This window comes from Scyliorhinus torazame, chromosome 1 (assembly GCF_047496885.1).
Source record: "Scyliorhinus torazame isolate Kashiwa2021f chromosome 1, sScyTor2.1, whole genome shotgun sequence".
Taxonomy (NCBI): domain Eukaryota; kingdom Metazoa; phylum Chordata; class Chondrichthyes; order Carcharhiniformes; family Scyliorhinidae; genus Scyliorhinus; species Scyliorhinus torazame.
In genome coordinates, this window is record NC_092707.1 from 355,997,428 (window position 1) to 356,012,829 (window position 15,402).

The following is a 15,402-nucleotide window of genomic DNA, read 5'->3' on the forward strand; positions in this document are numbered from 1 at the left end:
TGGCGAGCTGGTAGCGAGCAAAAACCTGGTTGGCGGGCCGGATGTAGATATCCTTCAGCGCGGCGATGGCATCAGTGAAACCGTCCTCGTCCTCGATAAGGGAGTAGACATCGGGACTCACCCTGGAATAGAGGACCTGTATTTTTTGTTCGTCTGTCGGATTGCCGGGGGCCGTTCGGAGGTAGCCCTCAAAGCATGCCATCCAGTGTTTGAAGATAGAGCCCGAGTTAGCTTCTTGGGGTGCGATGCGCAGGCACTCCGGGGTGATGCGGAGCTCCATATTCCTACGCCGTTTATCTTCTATTAAGTCTGCTTAAATTGTTGTACCGTCAATATGACGCAAGGCAGGTTGAGGTAACGTCAATTGAAGGCTTTATTAAGCAGAACTTGATCCCCAGCAGCTTGGTTACAGAATGCAGCTGCTGAGGGAAATGGAGGGAAATGCCTGGTTCTTATACCGGCATTTCTGGGTGGAGTCCAGTAGGCGGCAGATCCTATCAGGACCCAGCATCCCTCCACCAATAGCCTGTCGGCACGTGGTGTACCGTCTAGTGATGATGGCGCTCTCACAGTGATGTTAGGTAAGGAATTCCAGGCTTTTAACCCGTCGATGATAATGGGAAGAGCGATATATGTCCAAGTCAAAGTGAACTAAAGGGCAACTTAGAAGTGACAGTGTTTCTACAAAGTAGCTTCTCTTACCCTTCCTAGACAGGAAGATTGCAGGGAAAGGAGGTGCTCTAGAAACAGAAGTGGAGAGTTTTTGCAGTGCATCCTGTACGTTGCAGATACTGCAATAATGATGGGATGAATCTTGATGGCAGGCATGCGAAATAAGTGACCTAAATGAGTGTATCCATCTAGACAAGTGGTAAATATTCCATCACACACCTGGCATGGCGGTTGTGGTTGATAGAGAGACTTGGAAGGTTTAGGTGAGCCATCCATTGCACCACACCTCTGGTTTGTTATTGTAGCTATATTGCTATTACTTTCCCAGTTAAGTTCACCCACAAAATGTTGATGGTACAGCAATGGCTGTGCCATTGAACTGCAACAGGTGACTGACCTGTATCTTGTTGGAGATGGTCAGTAGCTGGCATTTAGGTGGCTTGAATGCAACTTGTTCGCCTCAGCATGGCTGTTATCCACATCCTGCTACAGCTTGGTAACAGTTGCTTCATTATTGGAGCTCACATGAGCAAAGATGAACAGCTCCACTCCTGGCACTAAGATCCACGCCTAGCATAAAGGGGTATATTAATGGCGCTACCGAACTTTAACAATTATTACTGGGCGGCTAACATAGCCATCATTAGGAAGTGGGTGGGGGGGGGGGGGGGGGGTACTCCACCAGCCCCGTGGTGGTGACGGCCTTGAGAGTCTGGGGGCAATGGAGGAGACATGTGGGAGCAGAGGGAGCATCGGTATGGTCCCCAATTTGCGATAATCACCAGTTTGCCCCGGGGAGAATGGACGGGGGGTTCAGAATATGGAGGAGAGCGAGGATTGAGAGGATGGGGGACTTGTTTATAGAGGGGAGCTTTCCGAGTATGAGGGCGCTGGAGGAGAAGTTTGGGTTGGCAGGGGGAAACGAATGTCGATATCTGCAGGTGCGGGACTTTCTGCGTAGACAGGTATCAACCTTCCCACTCCTGCCGCTAAGGGGGATTCAGGACAGGATAGTTTCTAGAGGATGGATAGGTGAGGGGAGCGTTTCTGACATTTATAAGGCGTTTATGGGATCAGAGGAGACACAGGCCGAGGAGCTGACGCGAAAGTGGGAGGAGGAGCTGGGGGGAGAGATAGAGGAGGGCCTTTCGGCAGACACGTTGAGTAGAGTCAACACGACCACAACTTGCGCATGTCTCAGCCTGATTCAATTCAAGGTCGCTCACCGGGCTCATCTGACAGTGGCCCGGATGAGCAGATTCTTTGGGGTGGAGGATAGGTGCGCAAAAATGTGCGGGATGACCAGCGAACCATGTCCACATGCTCTGGGCATGTCCAAAGCTGAGGGGATTTTGGCAGAGGTTTAAGGACGTCCTGTCCAAGGTATTAAATAAAAGGTGCCATTGAGTCCAGAGGTGGCAATTTTCAGGGTGTCGCAGGATCCAGCAGGAGAAAGAGGCAGACGTTCTGGCCTTTGCTTCCCTGGTAGCCCGGAGGCGGATGTTACTAGCATGGAGGGTCTCAAGGCCCCCGAAGTTGGAGACCTGGCTACCGGATATGGCTGGCTTTCTCTGCCTGGAGAAAATTAAGTTCGCCTTGAGAGGGTCGCTGTTAGGGTTCACCCTGAGGTGGCAACCATTCATCGACTTCTTCGCAGAGAATTAATCGTCAGCAGAAGGGGGGGGGGGTTAGGTTAGCGTAGATTAGGGGGTTAATTAATGGTGGGACCTGTGGGGGAGGGAGGTGGTATTTGCACTATGTTTATATTTTTATGTACATTGTTTATATTGCTGCTGTTACAATGCCAAAAAAATACCTCAATAAAATGTTTTTTTTAAAAAAGGGGGTATATTAGGGCTGTAGGATATAAGGCAAGGTCACTGATGAAGCAACTAAAGATGGTTGCGGGCACTTCCCTATGGCGATATCTGCAATGAATAACATCCAACAACAACAAACATCCTGCTATGTAACAGATATGACTCAAGTCACTGAAGGGTTTTCCTTTTCACCCATTAATCTCGGTTTGGTTCTGTAATCAGTATTATTGTTTGAAAGCTACCTGATGTCAGAGGCAGATACCTCAGCTCTCCTCAGCTTTTGCACTTCATATGTGGATTAAGGCTGTGATTAGATTTGGAAATGAATGGTTCTGCCAGAATTTGATCTGAACATCAATTAACAGGTAACTGGTTAATAGGTAAAGGTAAAGTCAACAAAGTCCCAGATGATCATAGGCTGCTTTCCCCTTTGAGGGGGGGGGGGGGGGGGGGGAGGGGGGTGGGGGGGTGGGGGGGTCTGACTGGTGGTGATTTAATCTGAGGATCACCACAATTCAGGGAGGGGCAAGGTTGAGAAGACAAGCCTTCATGAATAACCTCGAATTGCTCAATGGCACTATTGATGTCTCTATCAATTTATGAAGGATTGGGTGGAGGTTAATAAGGTGATAATTAGGGACTTTTATTTTGGAACGGCAGAAGCAGCGGAGGAGTTCGCGAAAGCAGGACTGTGGCAGAACTGACAAACTGAGGAATGGCCATGTGCCGATGTAACCTCATGACTGTATTTTCTTCTTTTTTGTATCACTGCGCGCGGGTGTAGAGGCTAAAGGAGCCAATGTGGTATATATTTGGACGAGGGAAGGGACGGGACTTTCACTCAAAATGAGAGTTCTTTGGGGTGTAGGTGGATAGGCGGGGTTTGTGTGCTAAAAGGGGATCTTTGGGCTTTCCTAGGGCCGGGCAAGTGGGAAAGGGACCCGGGCGGGGGCCTCCACGCTGGCCGGTTTAAGCCGGCCAGTGAACGGGAGTAAGGTGGGGGGAGGGGCTGCGGCCATCGGAGCCTGGCAGAACAGGGTCCGAGTGGTCTAGCCAGGGTGGAAAGTTGGGGGGAAGGAACCGAGGGTAGGGGGAGGAGTTTTACAAGAGGCAGTGGACGGGAGGAGCTGGAGACCTGGGGTGAGGGGGGTGGGGGGGTGGGAGCTGTGTAAGATTAAGGGTGACTACGGGTAATCCCTGATTTATTTTTGTCATTTGTTTATGTAAACATGCGGGTTGAGGTTTGGGGGTTGGTGGGTAGATGGGATCGTTGTTGTTATTATGGGGACTGACATATCTTGCTGATTATTGTTTATTGTTGATGGATGTAAATGTGGGAGAAAATGTGAAAATGGAGGAGAATAAAAAAAAATTTTTTAAATTAAAATTTAAAAAAAAAATAAGGTGATAATTAACCAAGTTAGTTTGTCTTGTTTATGTGTGGCAAGGGCGTACATGGACAAACGTGGCTGGAAAGGAATAGCTTAGCTAAGAGAAAGCTGAATCTCTGATTCATAGGTCTTCAGCACTACAACCATAATGGTGTCAGGTGTTTCCTAGTGTGCCATGGAGTGAACCAAATTAGCTGGACATTGACAAATGTGATGATGGGGACCTCATGAAGAGGAAAAGTAGGATCATCAACTTGGCACTTGGTTGTCAACTTGTCTCTTGTTGGTTTCAGAATGGTTAAAGATGAGGACATTAATCAATTTTCCTCTTCCTGTTAGTTACCTGGTTATCTGCCAACGTTCTTGATTGGATGTGACAGAACTACAGAATTTTCTTTTGTGCATCGTTTTTGGACTTGGTTATGATTATAGCTTGGTGCTGTTAGCGTTTTGCACAAAGGTCGCGGCTTCACTTCATTCAAAGTTATGCCTGTTGCTGCCCTTCCACAATCTACAAGAGACCAATGTTAGCCCTTTGGTTTGATTGCGATAAAGGAGTTAGGATATGCTGAGCCACAAGGTTATAAAGAACAAAGAACAAAGAAAAGTACAGCACAGGAACAGGCCCTTCGGCCCTCCAAGCCTGTGCTGATCATGATGCCCTTATTCAGTCCGTATCCCTCTATTTCCTCCCTGTTCATGTATCCATCCAGATGCCTCTTAAATGTTCCTAATGTGCCTGCTTCCGCCACACCCTCTGGCAGCTCGTTCCAGACACCCACCACTCTATGTGTGAAAAATCTACTCTGCACATTTCCCTTAAACTTTCCCCCTCTCACCTTAAACCTGTGCCACCTTGTAGTGGACACTAACACCCTTGGAAAACACCTCTGACTATCCACACTGCCTATATCTCATAATTGTGTAGACCACTATCAGGTCTCCCCTCAGCCTCCATCTTTCCAGTGAAAACAACTCCAGTTTATTCAACCTCTCCTCATGACCAACGCCCTCAAGACCAGGCAACATCCTGGTGAACCTTCTTTGTACTTTCTCCAAAGCTTCCACATCCATCTGATAATGTGGTGACCAGAACTGCACGCAATACTCCAAATGCGGCCTAACCGAGGTTTTATACAGCTGCAACATGATTTCCCAACTCCTGTGCTCAGTGCCCTGGCTGATGAAAGCAAGCAAGCCATATACCTTCCTAATGACCTTAGCCACCTGTGTTGCCAATTTTAGGGAACTGTGGGCCTGCACACCCAGATCCCTTTGTTTGTTAATGGTCCTAAGTATTTTGCCATTTGCAGTATAATTCATACCTAGATTTGATCCACCAAAATGCATCACCTCGCATTTGTCCGGATTAAACTCCATCTGCCATTTCTGTGCCCAAGTCTCCAATCTATCTATATCCTGTTGGATCCTCTGACAATCCCTGACACTATCAGCAACTCCGCCAATCGTCGTGTCATCCGCAAACGTACTAATCAGACCACATGTATTTTCCTCCAGATCATTTATATATACTACAAACAATGGAGATCCCAGCACTGATCCCTGCGGAACACCACTAACAACAGATCTCCACTCTGAAAAACACGTTGCAACTGCTACTCTCTGTCTTCTATAACCAAGCCAGTTCTGTATCCATCTAGCCAGCCCACCCCGAAGCCCATTTGATTTTAGTTTTTGTACCAGTCTGTCATGTGGGACCTTGTCAAACGTCTTACTAAAGTCCATATAAACTACATCCACAGCCCAATTTTCTTTGTCACTTCTTCAAAAAACTCAAGTTGGTGAGACATGACTTTCCCCGTACAAACCATGCTGCCTGTCACTAACTAGTCTATTTTCCTCTAAATATGCATATATCCTGTCCCTCAGTATATTTTCCAAAAGCTTCCCCACCACTGATATCAGTCTCACTGGCCTATAATTTGCTGGATTATCCCTACTTCCTTTCTTAAACAAGGGAACAACATTGGCTATTTTCCAGTCCTCTGGAACCTCACCTGTGGTCAAGGAGGATGTGAAGATATCTGTTAAGGCCCCAGCTATTTCTCCCCTTGCCTCCCACAGTAACCTGGGATAGATCCCATCCGGCTCCGGGGACTACAGAAACTAAAGAAATTTGGCATGTCTGCATCGACTCTCATAAACTTCTACAGATGTGCCATAGAGAGCATCCTATCCGGCTGCATCGCAGCTTGGTATGGCAACTGCTCGGCCCAAGATCGCAAGAAGCTGCAGACTCTGGTGAACTCAGCCCAACGCAAAACACAAACTTGCCACCCCCACATTGATTCTGTATACACGTCTCACTGCCTCAGGAAGGCAGACAGCATTATCAGAGACCCCTGCCTCCCAGGCATTGCCTTTTTCCAGACCCTTCCATCAGGCAGAAGATCAGAAGTCTGAAGACTCACACATCCAGACATGGGAACAGCTTCTTCCCCACAGCTACAAGACTCCTCCTCAGACTGATCTGTTCCCTGTAAGAACACTATTCACGATGCCCTATGCTGCTCTTGCTCACGTATTTGCTTTGTTTGGCCCCTTGTTCCGCACTGTAACCAATCATTGTTTTGTCGGTGTACCATTTGTCACTGTTCCTTGTTGATTATTCTTGTGTCTACTATGTACGTACTGTGTACGTTCCTCGGCAGCAGAAAAATACTTTTCACTGTACTTCGGTACATGTGACAATAAATCAAATCAAACTTGTCGACCTTAATGTAATTTAGGATACTCAACACTTCATTCTTTGACAAATTGAGGTTCTCAAGAGTGTTCACACACCTATCCCTGACCTCAACATCCATCATGACCTTCTCCCTGGTGAAAGCAATACAAAATACTCATAACAAATTTCACCCACTTCCTGTTGTTCCAAGCATAACATCCCTCCATTGCCCTTGAGTGGGCCTACTCTTTCTCTTGCAAGCTTTTGCTCCTAATATATGCATAAAAAGCCTTGGAATTCTCCTTGACCGTGTTTGCTAAAGACATTTCATGACCCATTTTAGCCCTCCCAATTCCACGTTTGAGTTCCTTCCGACTTTCACTGTACTCCTCAAGGACTTCGTCAGTTTTTAGATGCTTAGGCCTATCTTATGCTTCCTTTTTCCTTTTGATTAAATTTACAATTTCCCTCATCCATCGATCCTGAATCATGCCATTTCTATCCTTCATTTTTGCGGGGGCATGCCTGTCACTAACTACTCCACGTATTATGGTGGAACACAACCTGTAAACTTTAAGTCATCTAAAACTGCTGCCCGTGTTCTTACACATGCTAAGTCCAATTCACCCATCCACCCTTGTGGTCACTGGCCTACACTGACTCCTGGTCAAGCAACACCTCAAATATAAAATTCTGATCCTTGCTTTCAGGTTTCTCCATGGCCTTGCTGCTCCCTACCTCTGTATTCACTTTGAGCTCCACAATCTCCTGAGATATCTGTGCTTATCTATTTCTGGCCACTAATTCTTCAGCATTCCTGATTTTAATTGCCCAACAATTGGTGACCGTGGCTTACACTTTCTGGCCACTAAGACAGTTGGAATTCTCTGTCAAATCTCTACACCTCGCTATCTCTCTTTCCAACGTTAATACACTGCTTAAAAACTGCCTCGTTGACCAAATTCTCTATCATCTTCAGTGGCTTGGTGTCAAACTTTGCTTTTTAATGCTCCTGTGAAGCACTCTGGGAATGTTACAATATTAAAGGCACTATAGAGGCAAAGGTTGTTGTTGTTAATGGCGCACATTGATCAAAACTTTCTGTGAATGTGGTGGCCTAATATGAAGCAGGTTTAATCTGGCCACTTGATCGGTGATGATATTAATAGGCCACTCTGGATGGTGGACATTGAAATCCCATCCAGAATACATCCTGGGGCCATTCTTTTATCAGTGTTTCCTCCAAGTGTAGTTGAATTCACTAGCTGTGGAGACAATGGTAGGCAGTGAACAGGAGACAGTTTGACCTGAAGCCATGAGAATTAATGAGCTCAGCGGTCAATGTTGCTGAGCGCAGGGGGCAGTACCATTTAACTGTACTCACACCTCCATTGAGTCTGTTCTATAACTGCAGCAAAGTCAAGGGTTGGTAACGGAGGTCTCTGGACATTCGTTGATAAATGAGACCAAGGGGCGGCACGGTGGCACAGTGGTTGTCACTGCTGCCTCACAGTTCCAGGGTCCTCGGTTCAATTCCTGCCTCGGGTGACTGTCTGTGTGGAGTTTGCACTTTCTCCCCGTGTCTGCGTGGGTTTCCTCCGGGTGCTCCAGTTTCCTCCCACAGTCCAAAGATGTGCTGGTTAGGTGGATTGATTATGCTAAATTGCCCCTTAGTGTCCAAAAGATTAGGTCAGGTTACTGGGTTTACGGGGATAGGGTGGAGGCATGGGCTTAAATAGGGTGTTCTTTCCAGGGGCCTGTGCAGACTCGATGGGCCGAATGGCCTCCTTCTGCACTGTAAATTCTGTGTAAGTCAGACTGTTGAATAGACAGCCATCAGTGAAGAAGACGTTGCAGGGTCAACTGTGCTGTGTTTGCTTTAGCTCCACAATGACCCTGCCCCATCTTAGGTCCATCTGGTGTCAACTTTCATTCCATCCACTCATATATGTGGAAATTAGATTCAAATGACTGAATCATATCATTTGATGAGTAGTTTAGGTCATGTTTAGTGCAGTAATATTGCACACAAGGAATGCCTTCTGGTTCCTGGCAGTTTCATTGCTATTGGTCCTGTGTTGAACAATCGATTGTATTGGCTTACATGCCAAGCTCCCCAGATAAACATTCAGAATCTCCAGCAACACTGAGGCCGCTCATAACCCTATCTTACGGGAAGCCTTATAGGTCTCCCGGAAGCAGTCTCCATCCCATTCCAGTTGAGCATCCCTGCAGATATCGCCAAAGAATGTTTTTTGTGATGGGCAGAAGTCTCACTATCCTGAAGGTGTTTCCCAAATTCTGCTGAGGTCCAACATCTCTGCTGGTGTCTGCATTGAATACCTCTTCCTGATATATCATATTCCACAATACCATGTAATCATGAAGCAGGAGGGGGCTGAAAAGCTTAGTTGGCTAAATAGCTAATGTGTGGCTCAGAGTAATGTCAATAACGCAGTTTCCATTCCCATTTTGACTGAGGTAGACATAGGAAGCGGGATTCTCTGATCTTGAGGCTAAGTGTTGACGCCGTCGTAAACGTCGTTGCGTTTCGCGACGGCGTCAACGTGCCCTCAGGAGCAGCGATTCTGACCCTTACAGGGGACCAGCACGGCCCTGGAGCGACTCACGCCGCTCCAGCTGCCGATCCCGGCGTCGGATGGGGGCCGTGGGTCTGCGCATGTGCAGTGGGACCGACGTCAATGCACACATGCGTAGTGGGACCGGCGCGATTGCGCACATGCGCGGTAGCTTCCTTCTCCGCGCTGGCCCCGACGCAACATAGCGTAGGGCTACAGGGGCCGGCACGGAACAAAAGAGGCCCCTAGCCCGAGAGGCTGACCCGCCGATCGGTAGGCCCCGATCGCAGGCCAGGCCACAGCGGATCCGGCCTCCCCTCCCCTTCAGGCAGAGCAAGTGTGAATGAATAAAGCACAAACGGGTTGTAGCAAGAACTGTGCCAAGATGAATACAGCAAATGGACAGACTGCCATCTTGTGGCAATTTGAACACTATTTTCTACAATAACTTTGGGAAGCTCAGACAAAAAATAATGTTGGCAAGGAGTTTTTATGTTGCCCAGTTAGTTGCGTTAGATGATCTCAGTTAAAATAGTTTAAAAAAAAAAATTAATTCACAGAATGTAGGCATCACATGCAAAAATCAGCATTTATTGCCCCACTCTAACAACTGAATGGCTTGCTAAACTATTTTGAAGGCAGTTAAAAGTCAACTGCTTTGTTTTAGGTTTGCAGTTTATGGTCACCTTTACAAATGCAAACTTTTTAATCATAGGATTATTCATTTAATTAATTGAATTAAAATTTTCACCTGTCATGGTGGGATTTAAACTCCTGCCTCTGGCTCATTATACTAGGCCTATCTGGATTTTCTCAGCCCGGCAACAGAACCATACATTACCATATCCTCCTGGAGCTGGTCTCGTACCCTACATAGGAAATGGGAAAAAGTGTGCCCGACGATCACTATCCAGTAATTTTCTGTTGTACATACATTTACAGGTATTGGTGGAGGGCAGGATCCGGCTTAAGGTGAATAACCTGACAACACTCAGTATAGGCTTCACTCATTAAGTGAATAATTGGACCAGGTACATCAGTCCCAAGGAAACATGCTTGTGACTTTAGGTAAGGGGGCAGAATTGCTACTTAACAGCAAATTGTAATAAACAAAGTAATAAATCCCTTAACAGAGGTTTATTGTATAAAATATTAATTGTGTAATATTGAAAATTAAAATAGCACACCAACCAAAAACTATTTTTGCTTTGCTACTTAGCCAGACTCAAATGCAATTCATTGAATGATCAACATAAGGATTACCCACCAAAGTTTCACCATTTCATCTGGTAAAATTGCAAGAGCTTCTAATGAAATATTACTGTAATGATTGATGAACAGTGCCCATGCAACATTCAATTTTATCTTCAATATGAGAAACAAAGGTGAATGGCAACACTAAGGTAGCACCAAAATTAAAGAGAGAAAGTGCAATCTATCAGGGTACAGTAATTAAGTGAATACCAAGTTTTAAAAGCCTGCAATTTGTTTGAGGCAGACCGTGTGAGGTAAGGAGCTCCCATCGGAAGGTACTGGGAAAGAACAAATTAAAATGAAGATTATCCAATAAAACAAGATTGCAGGTTTATTTACACAAAGATTCCTAAAAACACACGGCTCTACTTCGCAGCAGTGCTCGAGGGGTTACTGCTTTCAGTGCGAAGACAAGGTTTCCGTGGTTGGCATTCAAAGGTATCGGTCACAAAATAACAATAATAATCGTTATTAGTGTCACAAGTAAGCTTACATTAACACTGCAATGAAGTTACTGTGAAAATCCCTGAGTCACCACACTCCGGCGCCTGTTCAGGTACACTGAGGGAGAATTTAGAATGTCCAATTTACCCAAAAAGCACATCTTTCGGGACTTGTGGGAAGAAACCGAAGCGCCCGGAGGAAACACACGCAGAGAACATGCAGACTCTGCACAGATAATGACCCAAGCCGGGAATCGAACCCGGGTCTCTGGTGCTGTGAAGCAACAATGCTAACCACTGTGCTACCGTGAAATGTCATTTGAAACTGCTAGCTGGAGATGTCCAAAAGGGTGGTTGTTCTCTGCAACCCAAAACAAAAACTTGACCATAATTGTGGAAGTAGATGGCAGATGCTATGGTAATTGCTCCCCAGCAGATTTCTGGAAAGTAGCTGCCCCAACTATGCATAACTCAAAAAAATGTTGTCCAAATCCATGGCTTGTGTTCCATGACTGAACAGTGTGCATTCACAAATATAAAAATGAAAGTTACATTTGAAACACTTGGATTGAAATCCTACCAGTGCTTCACACAGATCCTGATGTTGGACTCTAGCTGCGCAATGCCGGTTCAGTTATTGACACATAAGGACATAACGGATATTCTAGGAAGTACAACAGTGCAATTATTTTGAGAAGACTTAATGTGAATGGAAATGCTATTCCTGTGGTTTAGTTCAATAAATCTTGAATGATTCCAAAGCTAACCTGAAGCCTAATAGTTGAAATATAGAGGAATCATGCCAGTGGTAGTGCTATCCCTATAACGGAGGTCAGATGCTGATGTCCTTTAAGCGAACTGCACTGCTCTGCAACTACTTTCATGCTGCTGAAAAGCCAGTGGACGTAGCTGACTGGTGTATACTCCAGTATGTGCAGCTAGACTTGGTAGAATAGCAGGTACAAACGGTTTGGTTCTAGTGCCAGCTGATCTCATAACATGTCTTTTTGATCAGCTTCAGGCATAAGTGGTGAACACTTGTAGAAATGTCAATTTCTTGTTAAAACAGCTTAGGTTGCTCCAAATAATAGCTACTGTTTGACGCCCACTTTCTTTTTTTTTAAATAAACATTTTATGGAGGTATTTATGGCTTTACAACAACAACAACAAAATAAACAATGTACATGAAAATATAAACATAGTGCAAAAGTCATCTTCCTCCCTTACAGGACCCACCTTTACTAACCCCCTACTCTAAACTAAGCTAACCCCCAACCACACCCCCCCCCCTCCACCCCTTCTGCTGACGGTTAATGTTCCCCAATTCCCCAACTGACGCGTTGACTCTACTCAACTCGCCCGCCCAGAGACCATCCTCTATCTCTCCTCCTAACTCAACTCTTCCCACTTGCGTTTCAACTCCTCGGTCTGCATCTCCCCTGACCCCATGAGTTCCTTGTAAATGTCAGAAATCCTCCCTTCTCCCACCCACACTCTGGAAACTACCCTGTCCTGTATCCCCCTTGGTGGTAGGAGCGGGAAGATTGAGACCTGCCTGCGTAGGAAGTACCCCGCTGCAGGTACCTAAACTCATTTCCCCTCGCCAATCCAAATTTCTCCTCCACCTCCCTCAGGCTAGAAAAGCTCCCCTCCATAAACAAAACTTCCATTCTCTCGATCCCTGCTCTCTGCCATCTCCGGAACCCTGTAAGCAGCCTTCTCGGGGCAAACCAGTGATTATTACAGATTGGGGACCACATTGATGCTCCCTCCATTCCCACATGCCTCCTCCATTGCCCCCAGACCTTCAGGGCCCCCACCACCGCGGGGCTGGTGGAGTACCATGCCGGTGGGCACAGCAAAGGCACTGTTACCAGCGCCCCCAAACTGGTGCTCTTGCATGATGCCGCTTCCACGCGCTCCCATACCGACCCGCCCCCCACCACCCACTTCCGGATCATGGCTATATTCGCCACATAATAATTACTAAAGTTCAGCAGCGCCAGCCCGACACCCCCCGCCCCCCCCCCCTTGCCGGCTCCGCTCAAGCATCCCCTTTTTTACTCGTGGGGTCTTACCCGTCCATACAAAGCCAGTGATCACCTTATTTACCCGTTTAAAGAAGGACCGTGGAATAAAGATGGGGAGACACTGAAACACAAACAGGAATCTCGGGAGGACCGTCATTTTAACTGTCTGCACCCTCCCGGCTAGTGACAACGGAAGTGCATCCCACCTTCGAAAATCGTCCTTCATTTGGTCTACTAATCGGGCCAAATTTAACTTGTGTAGCCGTTCCCATTCCCGCGCCACCTGAATGCCTAGGTATCGAAAGCTTCCCCCTACCACCCTGAACAGCAGCTCCCCCAATCACCTCCCCTGCCCCCTTGCCTAGATCGCAAACATCTCACTTTTCCCCATATTTAGTTTATAACCCGAAAACCAGCCAAATTCCCCCAGAATCCTCATAATTTCTTCTATCCCTTCTAGTGGGTCCTAAACATATAGGAGCAGGTCGTCTGCGTATAGCGAGACTCTGTGTTCCATTCCCCCCCCGGATCAGCCCCTTGAGGCTCTCAGCGCAATTGCCAGTAGCTCTACAGCAGTGAGGAGAGGGGGCATCCCTGTCTCGTCCCCCGATGCAGCCCGAAATAGTCCGATGTTGTCCTGTTCGGCCATACGCTCGCAACAGGAGCCTGATACAACAGCCTGACCCTGTCAATGAAGCCCCGCCCAAATCCAAACCGCCCCAGTATCTCCCACAGATATTCCCATTCCACCCGATCAAATTACTTCTCTGCGTCCAGTGCGACCACAACCTCCGCGTCCCTACTTTCTGGGGGCATCATAATCACATTTAACAACCTTCTTACGTTGCCCGCCAACTGCCTACCGTTAACAAATCCCGTCTGGTCCTCCCCAATCACTTCTGGAACAGTCTTCAATCCTAGAGGACAAGATTTTGGCCAGGAGTTTGGCGTCCACATTTAGTAGGGACATCGGCCGATAGGACCCGCATAGCTCTGGGTCCTTATCCCGCTTCAGGGTCAGATAGTGGCCTGTGACATCGTCGTGGGAAGCACCCCACGTTCCCTTGCCTCATTGAATGTCCTCATCAACAGCGATCCCAATATCCCAGAGAACTTTATATAGAACTTCATGGGTACCCGTCCGGCCCCGGGGCTTTACCCGACTGCATGGCCTTCAGACCCTCTATTTCCTCCAACCCGATTGGGGCCCCCAGCCCTTCCACCTTCGGGAACTTCAGCCGCCCTAAAAAGTGCATCCCCTCAGGCCCAGCTGGGGGTTCCGACTCATACTACCTACTGTAAAACTCCTGGAACGCCTTATTAACCCCTGCTGAGTCTCCGCCCCCATCCTTTACTTTCCCTATCTCCCTGGCTGTCTCCCTCTTTCTAAGCTGCTGCGCAAGCATTCTGCTGGCCTTCTCACCATGTTCATAAATTGCCCCGCCTTTTTCAGCTGCTCCACCGCCCTCCCTGTAGTTAACAAGCCGAACTCCATCTGTAGCCTCCGTCACTCCCTTAGAAGCCCTGCCTCTGGGGTCTCCGCATACCTCCTGTCGACCTGCAATATCTCCTTTATCAGTCAGTCCATCTCTGCTCTGTCTGCATTCTCCCTGTGGGCCTGTACTGAGATTGGCTCCCCTCTAACCACCGCCTTCAATGGCTCCCAGACCACCGCCGCCAAAACTTCACCTATGCGTTGACTTCCAGGTAGTTCTGAATACATTTCCTCAGCCCCCCACACACCTCTTCATCAGCTGAAAGTCCCACGTCCAGCCTCCAGTGCAGGCGCTGGCTACTCTCCTTGCTAACCTGTAGGTCAACCCAGTGCGGGGCATGATCTGAGATTGTGATCGCGAATACCCGGTGTCCACTACCCCCGTCAGTAGAGCCCTGTTCAAAATAAAAAAGTCAATGCGGGAGTACACTTTATGCACGTGAGTAGAAGGAGAATTCCTTCACTCTCGGCTGCCCTATTCTCCATGGGTCGGCTGCCCTATTCTCCATGGGTCCACCCCCCCCATTTGCTCCATGAACCCCTTTAGTTCCTTAGCCATTGCTGGCACCCTACCCGTCCTTGAGCTTGACCGGTCTAACCCAGGGTCGATAACTGTGTTAAAGTCCCCTCCCATGACCAATTTATGAGAATCCAGGTCTGGGATCTTCCCCAACATCCTCTTTACAAACTCCACATCATCCCAATTTGGCATGTACACGTTCACTAGTACCACCGGCAACCCCTCCAGCTTCCCACTGACCACAATGTACCAGCCTCCCACATCCGCAACTATTCTTCCCGCCTCAAATAACACTCGCTTGTTAATCAGGATGACGACCCCTCTAATCTTCAAGTCCAGCCTGAGTGAAAAACCTGTCGGACCCATCCCTTCCTTAATCTAATCTGATCAGTTACTCTAAGGTGCGTCTCCTGTAACATTTCCACGTCCGCCTTCAGTCCCCTCAGATACGCGAACACACGCGCCCTCTTAACTGGCCCATTTGGCCCTCTCACATTGCATGTGATCT